Raw genomic sequence first — 27606 nt, 5'->3', positions numbered from 1 at the left:
GGAGTGCACACATCCCAGGTTCTGTAGGAGTGGCTTGGTAGGAGCACTTGAATGCGGTTCCGCAACGCACTTAGTCGGGGCCCGCAAATCTTCAGCCTCCGTGGTCTAGTTAGCAAACTCCTGGAGCCATTCATCCATTTACACACATTGACAAGATCAGCATGTAAACTAAAGGTTACAAGGAAGGGTCCTCCGTGGGAGCATCAAGAAATGAAGCTCGGAAAGAACAAGCCAGGCGGGGTGGCCTCTACACCTCACCTACCATGGAGGCACGCCAAGAGTCCTCCCGCCTGGCTTGTTCTTCACAAGCAAGGGTCCTCCCGACTCCACTCAAGCACAGGGGAAACCGCACTGTTTCATGCTTTACGCGGGTATTCCCTTATCACAACCTATCACTCCCTAAGGTCGAAAATCAAACAAAATGTCTATCCAAGGTGCTGGTGAGTACGGCTAGGGCATGGAGGCACGCCAAGAGGTTGCCACAATGTTTTGCTAGTCTAAAGTTGAATCGTTTCCTAAATCACGCTCTATCTCCGGTTTTCCCACTAGGTCTTCACACACTAATCCACCCTAAATCTCAAGCAAACGATGTTGGATTGCACCAAACTTGAAGACATATATCCCACAACTACTGGAAGCAAACGATGTTGGAATTGCACCAAACTTGAAGACATATATCCCACAACTACTGGAAACACAATCATATCATCAAATCACAAAAATTACTTTGTGCAGAAAAAGCGATTTTCTACAGTAGCTAAAAATGCAGGTCATCAAAATCAGTGCCGCACGCACCTAATAGATGCTCCTAAGCGAGGGGATCCTACAGCATCTGATGGCAGCCGATTGCGACCTACGGTTTGGTCAGAAACTCACCTGGAAGCTTGTAGGCGACCGCTCTCGTTCCTTCGTGATGTTGGTGATGCTCGGTATGGATGCGTAGCTCTGGGCGAGGCTAATGCGCTGGTGGTCTTCGTTTGCAAATGTGATGTGCGAGCGGTGCGGTGCGAGTGGATAAGATACACACAGAGAGAGGGAAGCAAGTACGTACACTCTCTTCACTCCAAACCTTATCACTTAACAATAATAATCCTCCTTCCAAAATTACAAGCCTTTGACCTTTATACTTAGGTCACCAAGTCTCCTAATGAGTTCTGAGGCGCTTGACACTCAAGACGCCGTCACATCTCTGAAGTTAATACAAGTTGGAAGCTCCACGAGCCTGATTACTCAAAATAGTACGAAAATTGAAAAGACTTCTTCAAATAGACGGGAATTTTACATAATTTCATAAAGTCAATGTTTGTGGTTGGAATCTTCTAGCACTCCCCCCCCCCCCTCGTCACTATGTGGCACGGCTGGATTCCAGAGGGGATCTATGGTGGGAAAGGAAAGCGGGAAGCGAAACGTAATCCTAGCCGTCCGGCGAATCGGTGAACTAGGGGTGAACTAGGATATGGTGAACTAGGGGTGAACTGGGGTGGAAAAGAAAATTGCACGTCTTTTTAGGAAGATTGATTAATGATTGGAGGTGAACTTGGGGTAAACTAGGCTTGAAAAGTAGATTTGCACATAATCCAAGGATAGTTAAAGGGCAATCATTATTACTTTGAGAAGGCACATTTTAAAAAGCCAAACCTTCACATAGGGGGACTCTAATGTGCATGTATAGTGAGGAGAGAGAGCTTTGAAATTAGTGAACTAACAGTAAACTAGGGTGAACTAGAGGTAAACTAAGGTTTTTGTACTTCACCATAGTGAACTAGGGGTGAACTAAGGGTAAACTAGTGGTGAACTGGGCCTCGCCTGTAATGTGGGTTCACAGAGGTAAACTAAGGATGAACTAAGAGTGAACTAAACTCAGCTTCCTACAATATGGAATCACTTGAAGACCATGCGGGCAATGAGATTATATCGGACCTAGAGTGGGAGAGTGACTCAAGCAGTAGCAACACATGTGATCAAGCTAGTACTCTCCGAGCTCCTTTGAAGGTGATGAAGTCATATCACGGAGGACACAAACAAGGTTACCTTCCTTCGATCCACTAGCATATGTTTCTCCTATTTTCTATTCTTTTGAAAGGAGTACTTATGAGTTGATGAAGAATGTGATTAGGGATGACACTTTAATCACCTTGGTAGCTCTTAAAGCTTGTGATACTAGAGGGGTGCTAGATTTGGGTAGATGGAGAAAAACGAAGGAAGGTTTGTGCTTGGGACAACCTGAAGATGGCATGAGTTATCTTTGTTTACCCTCATCATCTTCAAAGCTCAAGATATCTTATCTCGAAGAATGGGGGAACATTGTCCAAGGTTGTCACACAAAGGGGTATGAACAAAATCACTTGAGGATAGAAGATACCATTAGAACGATCAAGCTAGAGTGGTGTGTGGACATTAGAAGACATGGGATTCCACTTGACTATGTGAAGGACCTTCTCAGTGCTTGTGAGTGTAACAGATGGAAGGAATACTTAGAGGCATGCAATAGTGCCAAAAGAAAGCATACATATGTGCGCTTTCCGCAGCACAAAAGTGTAGATGTATCAGAACTAAAAGCAGCTTTGGTGGATATTATGGTTGAGCATAAAGTGAGGCTTGTTATGGTCCGTTCCAGTAAGAACCATGGTATCTCTAAGACCACTATTGATTACATTTGTCATAGAGGTGGACAACCCCATAATAAAGGTACCCAAAAGTGGCTTAGAAAAACAAAGAAGTGTGGATGCCCTTTCAAAGTCAAAGTAGAATATTTTGATGGTAACAAAAAGGCATCCATTTTGTTGTTTCCTCTTCATGAAGGACATACCCCTGGTAGTCATGAGGATTTATACCACTTAGCTGTCCACCCAAATGTGATTGAGTGTTGTATGGAAGATCTTTTTGATGTTGGCAATGCACGAAGTGTTGCAAAGATGTCCTTATCAAAAGAGCAATTACATTATGAACGGTCTTCTTCCGTTGATCAAGTGACCTTCAGATTCTTTATGATACAAAGGGAAGTTTCAATGATGTCATTTCAAATACGAAATCAAGGTATTTACTGGGCTATCTCTTTGATTCAAGTACACTTTGTAATTTCTAGTGGTGAAACTAATGCATTTTAGGTATACTTCTCATTTTGTGCTCCAAGGAAAACTTTATAGGGATGATTGGACATGTATGTTGACCGAGGCTACAATGCTAAAGAAGTAGGGAAAGGTATCCATAATATTTTGTGCTTGTTTATGAGAGTTGTAGTGACCAAAAGTTGTTTGAGCATAATGCCTATTGAAGCTTTTTTTTGTGAAAACATGTAGGTGTGCTACTACCAACCTTACAATCCTCATGCAACAAATGGCAGTGAAAAGCCCTTTATTCTTATCATTCAAGACCAATGGATGTTGGAAATGGCTATGCGATTCTCTCGGCATAACTCATGGGCTATTGATAGCACTTTTAAGACGAATGCGTTTGGGCTACCACTATATGCCGCTGTCTTGCCAAACCAACATGGTGTGGGTATTCCAATTTGGTTTATGATGTGCTCTAATGACCCAAGCTCAGACCATGAGAGGATAGCATTCGAGATAACATTATCTACAATCCTATCTAGAATGGGGAATGTTAGACCTACCGCCCTTGTCATTGACAAATCTGCTTTAGAGCTTGAAGCATTCTCAAAGGTCATCAATGGAGATGAATATTGTTGGCATTCTTATGAAACGGGACCCCGAGAGCAACGTTTTTGCCACATTATTGTGTGTTGGTTCCACACAAAGAAAGCATGGGTGGAAAATCTTCTTCCAAAGGTTTGTGGACTCTTCTTTGTGAATGCAATGCATGTGTGGGTCTCTGTGCACCTTGATAACCAATTGTTCTTGTATATGTAGGTACCAAAGGAGATCCAAGATCGTCTTTATTCATCAATGACAACACTTATGCATGCCTTCAACGAGGTAGAATTTGAGAATCACTACCAAGAACTTCTTCAACACTATGCAGCTCATGTTAATGTGCAGAGGTATGTGACAAATGGTTGGTGTGGATGTGACTGCCCATGGCGCAAAAGATGGCCCAATTTTGGTCGTTTATTCAACTATGGAAATGTTGACACTACCAACTTAGTGGAGAGATTGTGGCAATACATAAAGTATACCTTATTAGACGTGGATCAATAGATCGATTGTGGATCTCTTGCATGCTATTGTGGGTGATTCAACAACTGGCACTAGAATGGGTGGTACTTTATTAGAGTTCTTCAAACAAAAACAAGAAATAGGTAAGACTAGCCCTCATGGATTGATTTCTCTCTTTGTTATGAAAGAGGAACCCTAAACTTGATTTGGTATTGTTACTCTAGTTGACTTGGGCCGCTACAACATCCGGGGCTCTTCAAAGCAACACACTATGCGATTACATGGTGGGGAGAAAATACTACAACTGTATGCGGGTGATCCTTCCACGTTGGAAATTGTGAATGAGATGACACTATTATTCAAGGTTCGAAGTATTTGTAATACAAACCACTGGCATCATGTGAGCATGCAATGCAACTACTGTGATTGCCCAGATTGGGCAAGGGGGTGTAAACACCTATATGCACTTCACCTAATCATAAAAAAGTACTTTCCACACTTGTATCCCTTCATTCCAACTATGGATAATGAGCATGCCGTTGATTAAGATCTCCAGAACACAGAAGATATCAATGAATATTTCGCAGGCAACTCAATTGAGGATGGGGTTGATGATAATGAGGTCTTGAAATGTGTAAGTGAGGTCAGAAGCATACTTACAAGGATTGAAGAAGGCTTGAAGGACAATGATCCGGCTCAAAAAGCAGTCTTGTTACGTGAACTCAACAATTGCAAGGATACCTTACTAAAGACCTCGCCACCGAAGGTGATTGAGATGCCTATGAGAGGAAGTATACGGCAAATACAAGCACATGTGACTCAAACAAGACTTGGGCATGGGAAGAGGCCACAAGAAGTGGAGCCAAATATAGAGGTTTATGAAGCAGGGACATCCCAACCAACAAAGCGAGCTCACATGACTGGTATATTGCGAAGGAAACATCAACATGGCAGGTCTCGAGTCCGATTTCATGAGACACCACGAATTTGGTGTCCACATTGTTGCACCAAAACATTCATGGTTGACCCTAGGGTTACCATTACATGTGCAACTTGCCATGCATTATTGCCTTTATTGTCACAACATACCCTTCCGGATGGAGAGACCTACCTAATAGATAAACATGTGAGAATATGTGATATCCCAACAAATGTAGTATGTAAGATTATTTCTTGTACATCGAGAGAAACCCCAACAGATGAGAGAGACTTTACAATGGTTCAAGACAATGGTGAAGTTCTCCGTAATGTGTTTGCATCCCAATGGAGGCTTGTGCTCGTATGATGGATCCATTTTGGTCATGTATATTATTTGGTTTAATCAAGGTTTATGTCTATTTCACTTCTAGTTACACTTGTCTTGATACTCTTCCATTCAATATATGAATTTACATTTGGTTTGCAATATGGTATGCTCTAGGAATTTTTGTGGTGCTCACACCAAATCAATCCCTAGTTCACCCTTGTCAGGCCAAAAACAATGCTCATCACCCTTAGTTCACCACTGTAGGGAAAAAACTCATGCTCTCGGGAATCATTCTCAGATTAGGTTCCTAGTTCACCCCTAGTTCACCCTTAGTTCACCACTGCATGACCAAAACCATCCTCTTGGGAATCATTCTCAGATTTCCTCCCTAGTTCACCCCTAGTTCACCTCTAGTTCACCCCTAGTTCACCATACTGCAATTAGACTAGTTCACCCCTAGTTCACCCTTAATTCACCATTGCAAGGCCCAAAACCATCTTCTCAAGAATCATTCTCAGATTTCCTCCCTAGTTCACCCCTAGTTCACCATACTGCAATTAGACTAGGTCACCCCTAGTTCAACCCTTAGTTCACCACTGCTAGGCCCAAAACCATCCTCTCGGGAATTATTCTCAGATTTCCTCCCTAGTTCACCCCTAGTTCACCACTAGTCCACCCCTAGTTCACCTTACTATAGTTTGATCTGGTCCGTAGTTCACCCCTAGTTCACAGTTAAATCACCCCTAGTTCACCCTTTGTGCACTCTTAGCTCACCCCTGGGTCACCCCTTATCCCTAGTTTGTATCACAAATGGAGGCTTCGTTGTCATGTAATTTGCATTACCTTAGTTCAAGACTCAGCTCCTTATATTTTGTAGCAATTCCTCGTTACCATTTGAGCCTTTAACCCCTATAATAATTGGTCTATCGTTGTCATGTAATTTGCATTACCTTAGTTCAAGACTCGGCTCATTATAATTTGTAGCAATTCTTTGTTACCATTTGAGCCTTTTACCCCTACAATAATCGGTCTATCATTTTGTGTTGATCACCCCATTTCTCGCAAGGTTGATCTTCACTCTTAGAGAATTAGAATCGATCTTAACACATCATTTCTTACATGCTCACACATTATTTTTTACATCAGAAGACATCATTTCTCACATCGTAACACATCATTCATTTCTCACATCATAACACATCATTTCTCACATAGCAAGAGTAGATGCACAGAGAGACATATTGGAGGAACCAAGATGGATTATATTGCACTATGCTCTCAAAAGTATCATCACAAAAGTTTTTCATATAATAACGTGATTTCCAACGCATGGGATAAAAAGAGATGCTACATAGATATCTTAGTATGGGGTGTCCAAAACACATCATCCTTGCACTCCATCAAGTCCTAGAGAGTTTTTGCTCCATGCTATAAGTGTAAAGAATGAGGATGCAAGAGAGCTACTCAAGACAAGCACAAAGCACACAGAGATGGAAAGCTTCTTCTTCTTCTTCACAGAAAAGAGAGTACAAAATGACTAGGTGCTAAAGCTGAAAAGTAGCACATATGTACATGCGGTCACTAAGTGTGAACTCGCTAGAAGAGTACTAGGCTGGCACTATAAGTGTAGTCCAGCTATAGAATCACTGGCAGAGATCCTCCGTGTCGGTCACCTAACGCGCCAGTGAGTAAATGCCGTAAGCGGCCAAGACCCGTAGTGGATGCCAGCTCAAGGTGTAGAGCTCGACATCTCAACACTCCCCCTCGAGCTCTGCATGTCGCAAAGTCCAAGCATAGTCCGAAAACGTCGAAGCTTCTTAGCTCCGAGGGCCTTGGTAAAGATATCTGCTATCTGCTCCTCTGTGCTGACGTAGACCAAGTCGCTATCGCTCGCCAACACTCGCTCTCGAATGTAGTGGTAATGGACCTCTATGTGTTTGGTCCTTGCATGGAACACTGGGTTCCTAGCCAACTGCATGCTGCTGAGGTTGTCACAATGGATGAAAATCTGCTGGTCCACCTGCACTCCCAAGTCCTCAAGTAATGTGCGTAGCCAAGCTACCTCACACACCGCAACTGCTGCACCTCTGTACTCGGCCTTTGTGCTCGATAAAGCAACCGTAGGCTGCTTTTTGCTGCTCCAAGTAACAGCAGCACTCCCAAAAGAGAACATGAAGCCACTCGTAGATCTCCTATCAACAATGCTACCTGCCCAATCTGCATCTGTATACCCATACAATGCTAATGGTGCATCTGCTGCATAGAACAATGCGTAGTCAAGAGTACCTTGCACATACCTAAGTGTGCATCGTACTCCATCCAAATGTGGCTTCCTCGGAAGCTGCATGAACTGACTCTCCAAGCCTACTGTGTAGCTCAAGTCTGACCTCATGATAGTCAAGTAGATTAGACTACCCACAATCTTCCTGTACATGTTGACATCCTCAACAACATCACCCTTCTCTACACTCAGCTTTGCATTCACATCCAAGGGAATAGAAATTGGCTTACAATCAACCATACCATACTTTGACAACATGTCCAAAGCATACTGTCTCTGTGATAGCCATACACCCTCTGGAGTCTTGATCACCTCAATGCCAAGAAAGTAGCGCAACTCGCCTAAATCTTTCATTTCAAACTCCTGTTTGAGAAGACCCTTCACATGGTCAATCTCCATAGCATTGTCACCAACAATAATAAGGTCATCTACATATATGGTAATGACCACAATCCCCACATCACTCTCACGTACATAGAGTGAATGATCAGCATGAGCTCTCCTAAAACCAATACTGACAAGATACTTGGCAATCGTGTCATACCATGCTCTAGAGCCCTGCTTCAAACCATACAAATCTTTGAGAAGTCTGCATACATAATCTAGGTAACCTGGATCGACATAACCAGGTGTCTGATCCATATACACTTCCTCTTGCAACTCACCATTCAAGAAGGCATTCTTTACATCCATTTGATGCATAATCCATCCTCTAGATGCAGCCACTGCTATGACAGCTCTCACAGTCGTCATCTTTGCCACTGGAGCAAAGGTCTCCTCATAGTCTATGCCATAAATCTGTGCATAACCCTTTGCAACCAGCCTTGCCTTGTGACGCTCAATGTTACCATCAGCCTTATGCTTGGTTTTATACACCCATTTATAGCCAATAGCTTTCTTGCCACTTGGCAATGGCACCAACTCCCATGTGTCGTTTGCTTCCAATGCAGCCATCTCTTCATTCATTGCATCATCCCAATGCACATTTCCAACTGCATCCTCAAAACATGTGGGCTCCACAACCTGTATCGCCTTAGCCATGTAGGCTTGGTGATGCGCTAGATACCCATCATAAGTCAATTTCTGAACTGGATTTCTGACTCTATTAGATCTGCGCGGTCCTGGGTCACTCCTTTGCCCTTTAGCATCTTCTTGTACTTTCCTTACACCGGGTGTCCTGACAGCCGGAATTCCAAATTCCTCATCAAGACTTTGTTCAGAACCATCTGAATCCATGTCTACATGTGAAAAACCTGATGATACATCAGCCATAAAGGGAGGTTCATCAACCTTTTCCTTTCCTTTTCGTGATACATTCCCTGTACCTGTTGGTGGAGTAACCTGCGTACGTAGTCTACCATTCCATGGTTTCTCAACAGAGCCACGAGAAGAGGACTCTTGTGGTCCACTCAAAACCTGTGACTATGGCCTCACATTTTGTACAACCACATCATCTTTTACATCAGCCCCAATAGTGCCATGTGCATTACTGTACGAGCTGCTCATCTCATCAAAGACTACATCTCTGCTCACTCGTAATTCTCGTGTAGTAGGATTGTAGCACCTGTACCCCTTTTGTTCAAGGGAATATCCCACAAGAATACATTTCTCTGCTTTAGGATCCAATTTCCTACGCAACTCATCTGGTACATGCACGTAAGCTATGCAGCCAAACACTTTCAAGTGTGCCAAATCAGGCTTTGTACCTGTAAACTTTTCCTCAGGTGTTACATCATGCACCGCAGCTGTAGGTGTCCTGTTCATAATGTACACAGCTGTATTTACGGCTTCAGCCGAGAAATGATGAGGCATGTTCTTCTCATTCATCAATGCACGTGCAACCTCTGCAATGTGCCTGTTTTTTCTTTCTGCGACCCCATTCTATTGTGGAGTATATCTGCATGTAAACTGCCTGCGTATACCATGCATTCGCAAAAAATCTGAAAAATCATTGGAGAAGTACTCTCCCCCTCCATCTGACCTCAATGTCTTGATTTGCATATCTGTCTCCTTCTCAATCATGACTTTGAAGTCTTGAAAGTGACCAAACACTTCACTTTTGTTACGCATGAAGTAGACCCATACTTTCCTTGTATGGTCATCAATGAAAGAGACATAATACTTGCAACCATATATACTTGCAGTATCGGTTGGACCCCAAACATCTGTGTGCACCCCCTCAAGTGGCTTTTTACATACATTGCGCTCATGTGGAAATGAGCCCTTTGACTGTTTTCCAAACTGGCATGTTGCACACACTTTATGCATACCATCCACCTTGAATTTGGGCAAACCTTTTACAATCTGTTTTGATTGCATGCTGCGCAATCTTTGCTCATTGACATGGCCAATGCGTTTGTGCCAAATGTCAACATCAGCCACAACACCTATGCCCTGTGCAAATAATGCAGCTTTTATCTCAGGCATGTCTACATTCAGCGTAAACATTCTGCCCACACATTTGCCCTCTGTGATCAGCTTACAGCCATCCTAGAAATCTTCTACATAACAGCCATTTGGATTGAAGCGAACATGTAAACCTTGCTCAACCATTTGTCCAACAGAAACAAGATTCTTTGTAATGTTTGGGACATGAAGTACATCTGCTAAGTACTTTGATTTCCCACTCTTCGTATTTAGAGGTATGTCCCCTACATGAGCAATGGGGTGAGTTGTGTCATCTTCTGTCTGCACATAGCCTGACACATCTGGTTTGCGCATATCTCTAAACCACTCTCCACGAGACGTCATGTGATTAGAGGCACCTGAATCCACATACCAAACATCATCTTGGGTGGAGTTCTCTGCAGTCATTGTATTCATTACATGCTGCATACAAACATGCGCTCGTTTTTGCTGTCATCTGCATCTCTGCTAGTAGATGCATAGTTGCTTTGTTCTCTCTTTCCACTTGCTTTTCCCTTTGGACAGTCACGTGACATGTGACCTCTTTCACCACAAGTCCAACATTCTCTGCTATCTGGAGTATGTTGCTTCCTGCTTGATCCTGCACCACGTCCTCTTTGACTCCCCCTACCTTGAGACTGGTTTCCCCTGCCACCTGTATTGTTTTGATTTGATTGACCTTCCAGAAATTGGCCCCTGCAACCCCTTGGGCCTCGACCACGACCTCTACCTCTACCTCTGTTGGAGTTAGAATAGAAGGCCTGTTCAGAATTATTTCTGCCATGAGAAGAAGATGTGTCAAGGTTCTTCTCCTCAAGAATAAGCATAGAAATCAAATCTTGGAACACGGGGATGTCGTCTCTTGTATTCATGGAAGACCTTAAATGTACATACTCATCTCCTAGACCATCCAAGCATGCACGGACAATGTCATCGTCTTCCACTGAGACTTTAATAGATCCAAGAGCCTCAATGATACTCTTGATCTTCAAGGCATAATCATTGATTGAGAGGTTGTTCCTCTTAACTTGATTTAGCTCCGACTTTAGTCGAAGCTTCCTGGCCTTGGTGCTCACCTCGAACACTCTGCCTAAGTTTCTCCATGCAATGGCGGGGGTTTCAGCATCCATTAGATAACCCATCATGCCATCTGTAATGCTCATAGAAAGTCAATACATCACTTTGCTCTGGCCTTGTTGCCAGTCCCTCAAAGCTTTCCTTTGTTCTGCTGTAGCATTTGCCTCGGGAATCTCTGGTTCCTTTTCATTGTCTCCTTCTACATAGTCCCAATAACCTTTTCCTTTTAGGAAATTTATTATTCTGAACTTCCATGTAGGGTAGTTATTTTTCTCAAGCTTCTCAGTAACAATCTGACTGAAACCGTTAGACATCTTGAAGCACTAAGACAAAATAGCTGCAATCTGCAAATCTGCTGAACCTGCTATCGTGGTACCTGTAACGCTTTCTACACTCAACGAGTGTCCACAATCAAGCGTACATACAACCACTGTACTTGTACAGTAAATATCTGTATACTGCAATTTGGAGACCTGTTCAGAAACTTATGCGAAAATCATCTGGTCGTGGATTGCGAACGAAGGGATTGTGATGCTCTTGCTCTCTTAGCCTCTCTTGCCTACACCAGGCTCTGATACCATGTAAAGAATGAGGATGCAAGAGAGCTACTCAAGACAAGCACAAAGCACACAAAGATGGAAAGCTTCTTCTTCTTCTTCACAGAAAAGAGAGTACAAAATGACTAGGTGCTAAAGCTGAAAAGTAGCACATATGTACATGTGGTCACTAAGTCTGAACTCGCTAGAAGCGTACTAGGCTGGCACTATAAGTGTAGTCCAGCTGCAGAATCACTGGCAGAGATCCTCCGTGTCGGTCACCTAACGCGCCAGTGAGTAAATGCCGTAAGCGGCCAAGACCCGTAGTGGATGCCAGCTCTGGATGCCAGCTCAAGGTGTAGAGCTCGACATCTCAACAATAAGCTCCTCTTTTAGCTTTTGAATGGATTGGTGCTTGAACCAAGTCTTTGTGAGCTGTACATCAAACATAGAGAGTTAGTGAACCATGTAAATCACTAAAAAATAGACCATCACATAAAGTTAAGTGTTTTTCCAATGAAAAACATTTACATACCCAGCTCTTTGATCATTTTCCAAAGGCCCCAGTAATAAGATGCTTCATATAAGACATGACATAAAACCCACAATCATGGGCATTTGGTTGACGAGGAACCTAAAGACATGCATCAATTTTCAATAGTGAAAAATCATATAAATTGATCTTATCAACATGACAACACATGCGTACAACACTTGAGCCATTGACACACCTTATGTATTTCTAGTGGTGAAAGTCCTTTTCTTGGTTTTGCCATGAACTCTTTCAAACCCTTGTTCGAACAATTGTGAGATAGAATCTCAAGAACCCTACAAGGAAAGCTCTTAGATCCAACTCTCACCCAATAACCTCTATATTCCTTACCACATACATACCTATAAACACTAGCAAGATAGGTTGTGCCATTAGAATCCGGCAATGAATTGAAGTACATGATAGCATGTGAATCCCATGGAAATTTGTCAAGCTTTTTGAAGTGATTGTTGAAGATGACATAAAGGACCCAATGGTTCCTTAAACAAGACATAAATATGCAACAAATTAAGCATGAAAACCAAAGGTACATCACATCACTTTCAAGCTAAAAGAAAGTGAATAAAGCATACCTACTAACTATTGGTAGAAAAAGGAACCAATGTTGAGACATATCTAAACCTTGCAAGTAATTCTTGATAACTCCAATGTCTTCATGGTGATGTAGTGTAACATAGTCATACCATAAACTATCCATGAACCAGACTTTGTCTAAAATCTCTTTAGGCAATGTGTTTTCTATCCAACTATCACCATAAAAAACAAAGACATTGCGTTGAAAACTTATATAATACACGAAATATTTTTGAAAGCATAGAAATGAGCTTTAAGCTATACTTACATCATAAACAAGTTCATTGTTTTTGTGGAAGCTTTGGCATGAGAAATATCTTCAAGCATTTTCATGTCCACTTCCGAAATTATATTAGATCGATGAGATCTAAAGTGAATCGATGATCCACTTTCAAAACTATATGTCAAAGCAAATTCAAACATTAACAAATGATAGAGAATGTCAAACCTTTAGAGGATAGTAATATTCACCTTGCTTTTATGGAGTCGTTGCCAGTACTACTACTTGCTTCCAAGTTAATTCCCCCGTTGTTTATCACCAAAGAAATTGGCATGTCGCCTTTGCAAAGAGGAGAGTCACTAATTTGGATTTGCTTTGACGAACCAATGGTCATCCGAATCTAAAGTATATTGACAAGATCAAGAGAAACTAAGTAACATTATTTACTATATGCATGATTTATATGACTACATTGTTGGAATTAGGGTTGCAGAGAAACACACACAGCTTGGAGAAGACGAAGGAAGCTCAAGGCACACAATAGAGAGTATGTTACTTAGTGTGCAATGGAAAGATAGATAGCCCTAGAGTGATGGGCGTATATACAATGCACGGGGGAAAAAACCTCCTAAAGAGGGAAAAAATGCCCCGGCGGTCCTAGTGTGTTCACACACATCACTACCACATGTATATGGTAACAAATCCCCCCTGGAGTGATGCGGTGAATGAGAGCTGGCACATGAGTAAAGGGAAGTGCCATGCCCTGAGGACAGGATCAGTCCACAAAGGGGAGTAAGCCCAAAGCTTTGCGGAAAGCTTCAAGCTTCTCACGAGACAATGCCTTTGTGAAAAGATCTGCAAGGTTGTCCTATGTTGGCACATAAGCCAAGCTGATCTCTCCTGCTGAGAGCCTCTCCCTGACATAGTGGTAATGCACGTCAATGTGCTTTGTGCGAGCATGAAAAACTGGGTTCCTCGCAACTGCCAATGCGCTCTGACTGTCAGTGTAGATAGTGTTGGCAGTGTCCTGTCCAACACCCAAGTCAGCCATAAGGCGTCTGAGCCATACACACTCAACCGTAGCTGTGAAGACTGTCCTGTACTCAGCCTCACAACTCGAAGTGGCCACAGTAGGTTGCTTCTTGCTCAACCATGATATACATGAACTGCCAAGCATGAAACAAAAACCACTTGTGGACACTCGCGTGTCAAAACAACCAGCCCAATCTGAGTCCGAAAAAGCATGTAAGTCTGGCGGCAATGATCCCCCCTTGGGATAAAACAAGCCAAGATGTAAAGTGCCACTAAGGTAGCGGAAAATCCTCTTGACAGCCTACCAATGCTTAGACCCTGGGCTATGCATAAATCTGCTGACCTGCGAGACTGCAAACTGAATATCTGGCCTCGTGTTGCATACATAAATGAGGCAGCCAACAGCAGTTTCGTAAAGAGTGACATCAGCAGGATCGCCAGCATCATGTAGACTCAACTTCAAACCTGTTTCCATGGGAGTGGCAATAGGTTTGCAATCCTCAAGTCCAAACTTACATAGCAATGTCTCTATGTAACTTTTCTGACACAAGGCAATACCACCATCACACTGCTTAAACTGTATACCCAAGTAATGATGCAACAGCCCCAAATCTTTCATCTTGAAAGTAGCATTCAAATCAGCCTTAAATTCAGCAATATGTCTCTCATTTGGTCCAGTGATCAGCAAATCATCAACATAAAGAACCACAATGAGAAATACATCATCCTCACGCTTTACATACAATGTGCTTTCTGTTGGACTGTTACGAAAGCCTCGTTTAACCAAATGAGTGTCAGCTTTCTCATACCAAGCACGAGGAGATTGCTTCAACCCATACAAAGCCTTCTTACATTTGCACACTTTGTCCTCTTGTCCTTTTATGACAAAACCGCGAGGCTGCGTTACATAAACTTCCTCAAATATGTCACCATTCAAGAAAGTAGTAACAATGTCTGATTGATGTACATCCCAACCAAAATGAGCTGCCAATGCACATAGAAAACGTACAGTAGTCATACGACAAGTGGGAGCAAAAGTCTCTTCATAATCTATGCCTTTTTGTTGTGCATAACCCTTTGCAACAAGTCGAGCCTTATGGCGATCGATCTCACCATCCGGCTTGCATTTCAACTTGTAAACCCACTTCGTACCAATGGCCTTTTTGCCAGGAGGCAAATCACATAAAGTCCATGTGTCATTCTCTATAAGTGCATCATATTCTGATTTCATGGCAGCAATCCAATTTTCTGGATTCTGTGCTTCATCAAAAGACAGAGGCTCCTCAACATCATGTAAACTAGACACAGCCAAAGCATAACAATCTGATGCATAAGATGCATGGCGAGAGCCTGAACGAGTACGACTAGATAAAGGTGGATCCAATTTACTGTCACACAAAGTGTGCACCAGCCATTTTGGCATACCTCTAGCCTGCTCATTTTCAGCCCTTTCCTCATCAAGTACATCATGTACATCTGCATCAGTAATAGGCTGTTCTAAAACATTTTCAGAAACCCCGATAGGCTGTACATTTGCCTCATTGGAACTTACATTCGTATTTCCACCACTGAAAAGAGGCAACAAAGTGTCATAAATGTCCTGTGAGCTTACATTACTGTCTCTAGTACATGATAGCAAGGGCTGAACAGAATCTTCCACAAACACTACATCCCGTGAAACCAGAATACGTTTTGTTTGTGGATGATACAACCTGTAACCTTTGCTTTCAGCACTATAACCAACAAAAATACATTTGACAGACTTATCATCCAATTTTCTGCGCTGCACTTGTGGCACCAAAGCATATGCCAAACAGCCAAAAACACGTATGTGCTCAATAGAAGGCTTTCTATCATGCCATGCTTCATATGGAGTAATAGACTGCAAAGCTTTCGTAGGACACCTGTTAAGTACATAAGTGGCACACATGATGGCCTCAAGCCAAAAAGAATGCGGCAAAGCTTGACTTTTGACCATACATCGTGCCATTTCCGTTAGTGACCTGTTTTTCCTCTCAGCAACACCATTTTGCTGAGGTGTATAAGGCACTGTACATTGGTGTTTTATCCCACGACTAGCCAGAAATGCATTAAATTCATGAGACATATACTCCCCCCCTCGATCGGAACGGAGGGTGCCCATAGTACATTTTGAGACATTTTCAGCCATAGCCAAAAATTGTTTGAAGCACATAAAAACTTCGGACTTCGCTTTAAGCAGAAATACCCATGCATGCCTGGAGTAATCATCAATGAAAGTCACGAAGTACAGGTAATTGCCCAAGGACGGAGTTTGCATGGGCCCACAAACATCACTATGTACAAGCTGCAACCTGCATGTGGCCCTAACTGAACCATCCTTTGGAAACTTAGAACGCTGCATTTTACCCAGAATACAGCCTTCACAAACATGTTTGACAGGTGCTTCAAGAGGCGGCAAAGAAGCAACCATATCAGATTTCTGCAAACGGAGCAAACTGGCAAAATTCAGATGACCAAAACGTGCATGCCAAAGTTTTGCATCTGAAATAGCCCTTGAATCTGCAACAGCATTTGCAAAATTTTGTCCACACTTGTCATACAAAGTGAGCTTATACAGCCCACGGCACAAAAGCCCAGATTCAACAATTTCATCACCAAAACTGAGATCATGAACTGTACATCTGTCATCCACAAATTTGACTACAAGTCCAAGTCTAGCAAGTGCGGATACAGACAAGAGATTCTTCTTGATCCCAGGTACATAAAGTGCATCAACAAGTGTGAAGGAACTGCCATTAGCAGCAGTGAGCACAATCTTTCCAACTCCCTGAACTGGATAAGAGGCGTTGTTGGCACAAGTGACTGAATTCCCATGAGGGACAGACTCGAGAGAGGTAAACAATTCACGATGTGAGGTAATGTGCTTTGTAGCACCACTGTCGAAATACCACACATGTGAATCTGCAGCAACTGACAAGCATGCATCATGGACAGCAGGATTGTAAGTGCACTCTGCGCTAAAAGCCCATTCTGCATCAACATCAGCATCACAATCTCCTTTCACAGAAGACTCAACAATGGCTGCATTTGTAGTGGAACCAGCATTTGCAGTGGAACCACCCTCTTTCTTCTTAGCCTCTTTGGCCTTCAACTTAGGACACGACTTGATCAAGTGATCATTGGCTTTACAATAATGGCAACGCATCTTCTTTTTGCCCTTATCACCAGAATTGCCAGACGAAGTGCTGCCACCAGAAGCATTAGGAACAAAATTTTTGCCACTCACAACAGAACCATAAGAAGTGGCTGCATTACTGTTACCACCCTTTCTTTGAGAAGCAATAAAAGCCTGTTCAACTGCACGCTGCCTAGTCCTGTTTTTTCTAGAAAGTGACTCTTGCAACAGCAATGTGCATAATGCATCAAACTTGACAACTTCAGGATTTCCTTGGGTCATCAGTCTCCAAGTACTAGCAAAAGTCTGGTAGGAATCTGGTAAGGCATCAAGAACAGTCTGCACAAGGGAACTGTCCGAAATGACTTCACTTGCAGAAATGAGTTGCTCATTGATATCCTTGACACTAGCAAGGAAAGTGTCCATATCATCTTCCTCATGCATAATCTTCGACTCTAGCTCTTTACGCAGCAAAGCAATTTTAGCCTCATTGCGGCTTGCATAAAGACCTGCTAGAATATCCCAAGCCTGTTTTGCAGATTTTGCTGAACGGATGTGGGGAATAATGGTGCGCTTCACAGACAACGCAATCAATGCATGAGCCTGCGCATCCTTAACATCCCAACGAGCTTGTTCTGCCGTAGGCAAAACAACTCTAACAGCTGCAATCCTTGCAGCAAGACATGCAACATCCTCAATATCGCCTACATCTTCAGAACTAGGACGTACATCAATGCCCTGCACAATGTTCCAGACACCTTTTGACACAAGAACATGTTGCATCATATAAGCCCACATAGGGTAGTTGTCCCCATCCAACCTGTCCTCAACAGCAAACATCTTGAACACATCTGTGTTGTTGTTGTCAGCCATGGTAAATGCTGCACCTGATGTGAAAACTGCCCGAAAATAGGAGAAATGGAGCGGGAACAACTTGTGCTATATAGCACAAACCGTAGAAGACTATAAGGCACCTGTTATGCAGAAAACGGCACTGACAAAAAATCTGCACAAAATGACGAAATAGCCTGTGCAGTACTGCCTGTAGTGGAAACGGAGGCCGAAATGAGCCCAAATCAAAATTCCGAGCAGACCAAGCTCCTCGAGCTTCCCCAAAATATTTGTCGACCTGCGAACGCTCGCCAAAGCTCACTGAAATCGGAGAAAGTGAGCAGGCGTGTGCTGGAGTAGCTGGCGACTAAGCCCGGGAGGACGTGACCTGCTCTGATACCAATTGTTGGAATTAGGGTTGCAGAGAAAGACACACAGCTTGGAGAAGACGAAGGAAGCTCAAGGCACACAATAGAGAGTATGTTACTTAGTGTGCAATGGAAAGATAGATAGCCCTAGAGTGATGGGCGTATATACAATGCACGGGGGAAAAAACCTCCTAAAGAGGGAAAAAATGCCCCGACGGTCCTAGTGTGTTCACACACATCACTACCACATGTATATGGTAACATACATGAACAAAGTTTTACCCGTTTTCCTCTTTGAATGGACAACGAATTTTCAAGCAAGGAAGCACCTAGCGGTATGGGAGTACCCTCTATGAATTTCATTTTTTTTCCTGGTGCAAGCAAAGGACCATGACCATCATCCAATTTGAGATTTGGCTACAAGACATGCAACTCATTTAACACCAAAACATCATACCATACAATTAGTCATTTAAATAACGACACTACATGCGACATACTGAAGTACATGCTTGCTCAATATCAACTTTCTCCTCTACCTTTTTGTCCTCTACGTTTTCCTCTTCCTTATGTATTTTTCCACCGGGGTTACGCTTCTAAAAAGAGTCGAGAGCGTAGAGCCAAAAAAACTTAATCCTTATAACAAATAAAAATTGATGATTGCGATATATATGCTTACATTCATTTCGAAGCCACCATCAATCCGTTTTTGTATAGCCGCCATGCGTGCATCTTTTGTGCTCATGTAGTCCCCTAATGCATTGGCCATTTCTCTTTCTACAAAAGCTTCTTTCGATCCCTTTGCTAGCTTCTCACTCTCATCGAAAGCATTCCATTTTCGAAGCAAGGACGTCTCCCTCCCTTGTAGAAACTTTGATTTGTTTCTCTCGAACTTATAAGCCGCATCCTTGAAGCGCACCTTTGATTGCTTCTTGTATGTGTTTGCCCTTGACGAAGTCCGATTCATCATGCCTCGAGGTCGACCACCCTTGCGTAGCGGGATATCACATTCGGTGCCATGATCATCTTAAAGATGTTTCATCATGTCGACCCTCTTCTCATAACATATTTTGTTAGCCCGGCACTCTTCCATTGCAATGCGTTGCCGAGTTTTTCTCCCATTGTCACGCACAATTTTGATGTAGAGCGGCCTCGCATCTTCCATCTCTCATGATTGTTTATTTGCGAGCTTCTTGAAGCGGGACGCTTAATCGATTGCTCTCCTCCTAAAGCTTAAGGCATGGTATTAGGCTTAATGCACAGAGCTGAGGGTATAAGGCTATTGTAAACCTATCCTGCAATCAAAGCTTCACGGTCTCCCTGAGCATATGAAACTATGGTATGATTTGCAATGCTTCAATGCTCAATAAATTAAAGCTTACATAAGGTAATAAGCAAGTAATAAGCATGGGCGCATGAAGCGAGGCTTGCAGCATCGAAGGCGGGAGTATGGAGAGCCCGGGGGATTCACTCTATATATAAAACGGGACGCCACATGCGAGCGGACAACTTTGATAAAACCCCTATATACGACTCATGTTAGGAAATATGACCCCCCTTTCTACGCTTATACGACAATCAATGCAGAAAATTATCATACCCCTATCTTACATATAAAATTTAGGTCTCACATGATCTAACTGAGTAAAACTAGTCAAAGAGTGTGTAGCATAGTGACGGCAACGTACTAAGGAACCACTTATGTTGATAACTAGATGTACTATCGATGTGTTTTAGTTTGACTTTCAAACTATGTACACGTTGAGCTTGCACTTTAAATACTCATCCAATTTTGCCCCATCTAAATTACTCAAAAAACATGGTCATATAGTTGTGCTAGGTTCTTCGTGTAAATTTGCATCTATACAAACTATTTATAGCTTTCATCTCTCAACAAATGAACTATAATCACAAAACAAGCAATTGATACAAAGCAGTGTTAGTTCTTGCATGGATCTTTGTAGCTTTTGACTCAAAAGTTCAAGGGCAAACTCTTTTAAGAAGCAATGATTTCAAAACACAAAAAATTCCTCTCATTTTTTCCTTTTCTCACTCCCCCTCCCCCCCCAAAGCCAATAAATATGATGCCCCCTCCCTTATTTTTAAGCTTAGGAGATAAATTATTGGGGGTCTGCCCCTAACTTATACGCTTATGTAACTTGTAAAAAAACCCCCTCCCTTGCACTTACGTGGTGCGATAAGTTTTCCATGGTGAATCCCTCGGGATGGAGAGCAGGAGGAAAGCCTGGTTTTTAAACTACGCGTGCAAGGTCGTGCTGGGGCTAAACCACCTGGTGCACACTTGCTCAACCAGGCGCTGCAGAGTGAACTGGGGTGGCAGGGGCTCAAGCTGGCGGTCGAGGAGGACCTAGGATACAACTAGCGCTGCAGGCGTGAATTGCCTTGGCAGGGGCATGCACTGAGGGAACGAGGAGCACACAGGGAGCGTAGGGGAGGAGAACGCAGGGAGGCACGCAAGGCGGAAAGCAGCAGGCTCGCAGTTCACCGAGGCGTAGTTCACCAGAGCATTGAATGCTCACACTCCCCCTTCATTTAGTACGCCGCCATCCCCTGAACCGAGGTTCCCCCCCAATCGGACGGCTCTCATCCCCCCTACTCCCCCAGCCCTTGATCCCCTCTGGAATTCAGCCGTGCCACATAGTGACGAGGACTCCCCCCCTCCTAGATCAACTCGTCCTTGACTTGAGTTTGTCGGAGTGTCCCTTTGTGGGCCAATAGTTGCAGGCCTTATTGATATTCCCTTGCATCTTCTTTGCTGCCATGGAGATTTGTGCATATAATTTTGCTTGTCTCTCCATCGCATGGTAGCTCACAAATCTCCCACGGAGATCATCAATCTTTGGGGTGAAGATCTTTGTCTTTAATGTGAAGAAACCTGTATAGAATGCTTCCTCAAAGGTATTTATGTAGTACGACGGCATGAACATCAAGCGAGCAAAGAGCCCATGGAGTATAAACTCATCAAGTTGCTTGCTCAAATCATAGGCCAGTCCTCTGTTCCCTTCGTGGTAAGACATCCACGGGGTATTTGTGATTGTGGGCCTGCGGTACATTCCTATGCACGCTGCCATCATCCTGCATATTTTCCTTGTCATTTGGTAGGATAGATCTGGTAATCCTTCAAAAATAGTGTCAACTTCTTCCAGCGTCTTCATCATATATGCTTCAGTGGGCTGTTCCCCTCTTGGTGGTCCTGGGAGTGCTGGGTAATTTAACAACGTCTTGTGGTGCTTCACTACATCGTCATGTTGCTGCCACGTTCTGACCTTGGCTACTGGACAAAAGCTCATATCATCCTTGCACTCTTGAGGTGCCCTGAGTAGATGGATCTTGTAAGAAGGATGGGTTTCCAGCCATACTTTAGGACACCTCTGCTCTGTTTCTTGCTCCTCACCTGTATTTGTCATTATGGTTATTCTTCGTTGCAGGCATTCATACTTGATGAGAGGCAATGGCAATTGCCTGGTATACCAATCTTCATTGACTTGAGAGGGCTGTAAGATTTGAATATTCACGGAATGTAATATTCTCACCTCCCACTCCATGGCATGTTGCCAGTGGATGTCTTCTTCTGTATTCATATTAGCCCTCAAATCTTGTATCATTAGGTCTGTCAGCCTCTGAGTATTCTGTAAGAGACTTTGAGTTGGATCAATCTTAAATCCATCTGCTGCAGATCTTCTTTGAACAGGAGGTTCCTGTACATCCATCTCCGCAAATTCAGTGACTTGACTTGTTTGACCCGTCTCTAGCTATCCTTTTGAGGGTAAAAGAGAATTTTGTCCCTTTAGGTCTGTATCTGGCTCCCTTGAGTGAATTTGGGATATAAGTTGGGTTTTGGTGGTTCAATCAACTTGAGATTTGTTGATTGAGCTTGGATAGTGCCATGGATTACTTCTGTGGAGAGGTTTGGCATTGGTATATGTAAAAAATAAGAGATAAAAAACATACACGTATGTTTTCTACTGGCTATATTTTGAAGATTTCTTGGATATAAATCTTGTAGAGACTTCTAGAGGTCTACTGAAGGTTGTAGAACCCCTAAAATCATATGTCAATTTTCCAAATCCAAGATTAGGTCAAATTCTGGCTTCAAGTTGGAAATTGGCTAAATATGGCTTGGATTGGGTGTTCTAGCAATCTTTTCTTTGGATTTGATGTTCCCTTATGTCCTTAGACACATTCCCATGAAAATTTGGCATGACCTCCCCCTTTCTCACATGCCTGCAAACATACGCGTATGTTTTCTATGCTAAATAATAACTTCTGAGGTTGATGTAAGGCTTGGGACATATGCATAGGTCTTTAGTAAGTAGGTTAAGACTACTTTTGCATGTATTTATGCATTCAAGATAGGTTTTGACCATTTAGGTTTGGGTTGGCCAAGAAAATGGTCAATCTTGACAAAATTGGTTCTAAGTGATGGTTTAACCACATAGGGTAGCTCATATACATTAGATGATTAGGCTTATGTCAAAAGTTGGGTCAAAATGTGCACAGATAAGCCTACAGAAAACATATGCTCTCCCTCTGGCCCATCATATGAGTCCTGGTGTTTTGGGTCCCTCATAGGTTGTTGTACCACCAACGTCCCTATCCTACAAGGTATACTTGCAGTAATGTGATGGCACATCTATTCTTGGATTATTCTTGGCGTCAGCATCACTTTCCATTTTAGTGGTCCATACATTCTTCAATTTTTGCCCGAGTTCTTGATATTTCCTTTTTGTTCCGTTGTACTCATTCCCAAGCCCACTTTTGGTTGTTTCTTGGTTGTCTTTTGTTCTTCTGTTTTGCCCCGGGTAGACTTTCTTTTTGACTTTTCTCTCGGTTTTGGTATCATTGCAATGAAATGCCCTAAGATTTTATCTTTATGCAGTTTGTTGCATTAACCATCATTAAGAAGTGTGTTTTACCCTCATATTTTGGCATTTCCCGCACTTTCTTAATTGTGGTACCACCTTTCATCTCTGCAAATATCTACGCTGTCTACATGGCTTCTGGTTAGGAAAATCATAAAACTTTTCTTGCCCTTCCCACTTTTCTTCATCTAATGGTTCCCATCCATTTTCTGATGAGTCATAAAAGATCTCATCATCTGCATGTGTTGCTGTTTCATCATCCATGGTGATTTCATTTCTTATTTTGAAGCAATTTCAAGTTGTTTCCCCGTCATTGCTTGGCATTGTAATTTCTTGAGCTTCCTCATCAAGTTGTTCAGTTTCTTGATCTTTCACAATACTGATCATGTAAATTGGATGCACTCTATTCCCATGTTCATCACAAAATTTGGTTGGGGTCGTTTCATTTAGACTTACGTCTAATGTCGCTAGAATTTGTCCCCATTCAAATGGTTCAAAAATTTCTTCAGGAAATGGTTCTGGCATGTAAAATGGATCCTCAATCGCACGTTCTAAAATGCATTCTTCTCTTACGAGACTCTCGCATTCTGAGGCTCCACACATCCAAATTTCTTTAGCCCTTGTTCCAAAGACCAAGGCGTCAGAATTTCTCTGTGTTGTCGAATCAAATTCCCCTACCGGAATGCGTACTAGATCCCGATAATTGTGATCTTTCATACTAATCCTTGTAGTGGTATTGAGATGTCTGAGATAAATGTGGTTATAACCCGAGTCTTGGACCATTTTTCAATTGTCGCATGAATGATCGTGCAAGAATAATGTCATAATTGCCTTTCTTTCCAAAATCCACTATCACAAAAGTATGTTCGTATTCTATGTGGCACGACTGAACTATTACTTTTTCAAGTAATCCCAACGGTCTCTCGACATATCCGTCAGCCAATTGCAATTTCATTCTGGGTTGTCTAATGGCTAGTCGTTCCCATTTCTCCCAAATCTCTTTAGTTGCTATGGCAATTCCTGCACCACTATCCAAGATTGCCTTTGTTTCAATTCCATTGTACTCCACTGGAAGGGTTGTGTTTCCCTCGTCACCCTCGCAATATTCACCTACCTTGTTAACAGGTACTGGTTGTGATAATGTTTTCTGAAACTCTTGTGGAGTTAACTCAGTGATTTCTATTGGAAAAGTCCCCTTGTACCATGGCATCCAGACATTTACCCACCTTCTACCATAGGCGTGGTCGAAGTTTAAGTAATTCTGCAATCTTTATGGTGCATTGGATTGGAGTCTCCAATATATCTATCACTGCTGTGACGTTTATTGTTTCTTTCTTCTTGAGACAGTTTGTTGTAACCCTTTTCACTTCAGAGGTTGTCTCATGATCCCCTAAATATTCAGGTGGCCTGTTGTCTTGGGTTGTTTCAGACCCTTGATCCCCATACAAGGATTCAATCCCATGATCTAACCGTAAATTGTCATCACCCACCACACTTATTGGTGCCGCTTTCACGTCATCATATTTATCATTAGCTCTCCTTACGGCATCCCATAGTTGTGTGTGCCAATCATTGTTTTTGATTGACTCTCTCATTGGTTCAACACTCATAGGTGAGCTCATGGAACTAGGAACAACCGCCCTCATTAATTCCGATGCTACACTCAACTTTTGCGATTTCTTTGAACTCGTTTTCTCTTATTGAGGTGTTGGTGGTCTCACTATTCTTTCAGGAAAATGTGCAGGCGGCTTTTCTATCAATGCCTGCGATGTCTCTATGAGCTGTTTGCACATCTCAAACCTTTGCTTTTCTAGCTCTGCGTAAGGGTAAGTTAGCCATTTTTGCTCCTGTGTTTGCTAGTTTTGCAATCGAGCTGAGCATGCTCTCATAATTCCATCCAATGGTTCAAAAACTTTGTCCATAAGCACCGATCCTCCTGATATTGTGCTCTTTGTTTTGCTCGCTCGCTTTTGTGTGATATCTTTTTTCTATTGTCTCAATTTCTCCTCTGCTTCTTCTAGCTTGTAAAAAATTGATCTAAGTTTTTTCTCGCGTCTCTGTTTGGCTAATGTTCTACGTTCTTTCCACATTTCATTGACAGTCTTGTGGCTCTTCTCGTTATTTTCCAAATCAGATTGGTTCAGCTTCTTTCTTTGAGCTTTTGTGATCACTTCTACTGGAACTTTTTGATCATTTTTTGATCCACTTGATGGAATTGTAGATACCACATTTAAAGTTACATTGGATTTTTTGTCCGGATTATGGGGACAATCTGCTATGATGTGTGCCACTTTGTAGTCTTGGCAAAAGCCATTTAACTGTACTCTAGCGATATCAATCCTAGGACAATCTTTCTCCAAATGGTCACCGCCACATTTGAAACAAGGTCCTCTTGTGGGTGGTGCTGTTGCATTTCCCGCTCCATAAGGTTGTCTAGGAGGATAGGGTTTCCTCATTGCTCCACCCTGTTGGGCTATAAACATTAATGTTTGGAAGTCTAGAGCAACCTTATCTTCTCCCATGGTTGTGATTTTCCCTGGATGTACATTCATAATGTTATTCCAATGATCTTGTGACACTGCTGCATCAGCCGTTTGCAATCCGTAGTAACTCATTTGATGGCTAGGTTCCTCGTAATAACTAGCTGTTGGTACTAGAGGCCTCTCATCATGTTCTTCACTCCCTTGAGCTTATCTAACAGCTATTTTCTTATCACTTGGTAGCAGAGGTTGAGCCCCCAATACTGGTAATGGCCTTTCAGCTTCCCCTTGATAATTTCCTGGTACATACCTAGGTGGTGGAGGTTGCATTGTTGGCCTAGGTTGATTGTATGGCCGCTCTCGTACATACCTCTTGTTATAATAGCACTCTTCCATTGTGTGGTTGGTCATTTTCTTTTCCACGTCACACCACTTCAACGGTTTCTCTTCCTTTTGGCCTACTCTTTTGAGTATTTCCTTCGTTATTCATTCGTAGTTGAAATCCACACCAACTGCCTTGGGTTTGGTTTTGACAGACGGTACCTCCGTGGATCTTTCACTCTTCCTATCTGATCCCGTATCTAAGGCAATCTCTTTGTAGATGTCACAGTTGTCTACTAACTCAATAGCAGCCTTAGTGACCTCTTCTAGGGTTCTACATGCTCTCATGTACAGGTCCTTTCTCAACATCCCATCTCTTATGCCCTCTATGAATCGACTTACTCACCGTTCTTCTGTTGGTAGCTCCTCTACTGGGCATTGTTTCACATATCTTTTTAGTCTTCTTACGACATCTCTGGCTGATTCTTTTGGTTCCTATTTAAAATCATAGATTAATGAGAGTGTATTATGTTTAATACCTCTCTTGGAGAATTCCTGAGTGAATTCCTCATAAAAAGTATCCATCTCCAAGAAATCTGTGAATCTTAACGATTGAAACCAATCAGCTGTATTGCCTTCTAGGGTTAACCCAAATCCTTGGAATTGAGTCCTAAATTCTTCCACTCCCTCGGCTTCTAATACTTGTGCATAACTTGCTAAATGGGAATGTGGATCTCCTGAGCCTGAAAACTCTTTTCCTACCCATTTTGCTACTTGTGAAGGTCTGAATTTACGCTCTTGGCCGAATATTACAAACCCCACATCCCTTGGTTCTCTCTGACCTCTTGGCATTTGTGCCCCAAATACTCTATCTAGGTCCACAAGAGGTGGCCTCTCCGGTATATTTTGTTTCATCATGGGTGGTATTTGTGGCGTAAAGGTTGGTGTAACTGGTGGCTGCAATCCTACTCTCATTGCGTGTAGTATCATGGAGATGAAGATAAGTGAATGGGCTGAAAAGAATGGCAAACGTGCACTTGGCCAAGCAGGTTTTCAAAAGCATCATAGCACTATTGATCACCTTGTCACTCTTCGAGTTCTTATGGAAGCGTCTCGATTGAAAGGAAAAAAGTTGTATTGTTGCTTTGTGGATTTCAAGAAAGCTTTTGACATGGTACCGCGAAGAAATCTTTGGAGACGTATGCAAAGCCTTCAAGTGCCCAGAGAATTTATGCATGCAGTCTTTCGCATCTACCAAAAAGTGATATGTCGATTACGTATGGGAGATGGAATTTCAGAATTTTTTTGCAAGCACCATTCTGTCAAACAAGGATGCCCACTTTTCCCAACCCTCTTTGGGCTACTCATTGATGAATTGGAATGCATGGTTCTTGATTTTATGCAGCAAGAAGGCATAGAAGAGGTTAAGATCGGAAATGCGGTGATCATGCTTTTGCTTTATGCCGATGACATAGTGCTCTTGGCACATACCTTAGAAGATGCACAAAAGCTTATGAGTGTCTT

General features: G+C 42.6%; 2 pseudogenes; one reads left to right on the top strand and one right to left on the bottom strand.

Moving 5' to 3' along the window:
• The first annotated feature begins 588 nt into the window (after window positions 1-588).
• Window positions 589-5615, top strand: LOC147453564 (uncharacterized; annotated as a pseudogene).
• Window positions 5616-12056: 6441 nt separating this feature from the next.
• On the bottom strand, window positions 12057-19563 carry LOC147453563 (uncharacterized; annotated as a pseudogene).
• Window positions 19564-27606: the final 8043 nt, after the last annotated feature.

Source organism: Adiantum capillus-veneris, chromosome 7 (genome assembly GCF_014529385.1).
Source record: "Adiantum capillus-veneris isolate H3 chromosome 7, ASM1452938v2, whole genome shotgun sequence".
Classification (NCBI taxonomy): Eukaryota; Viridiplantae; Streptophyta; class Polypodiopsida; order Polypodiales; family Pteridaceae; genus Adiantum; species Adiantum capillus-veneris.
The sequence above is the reverse complement of the archived record's forward strand: the minus strand, read 5'-3'. Positions and strand labels throughout refer to the sequence as shown.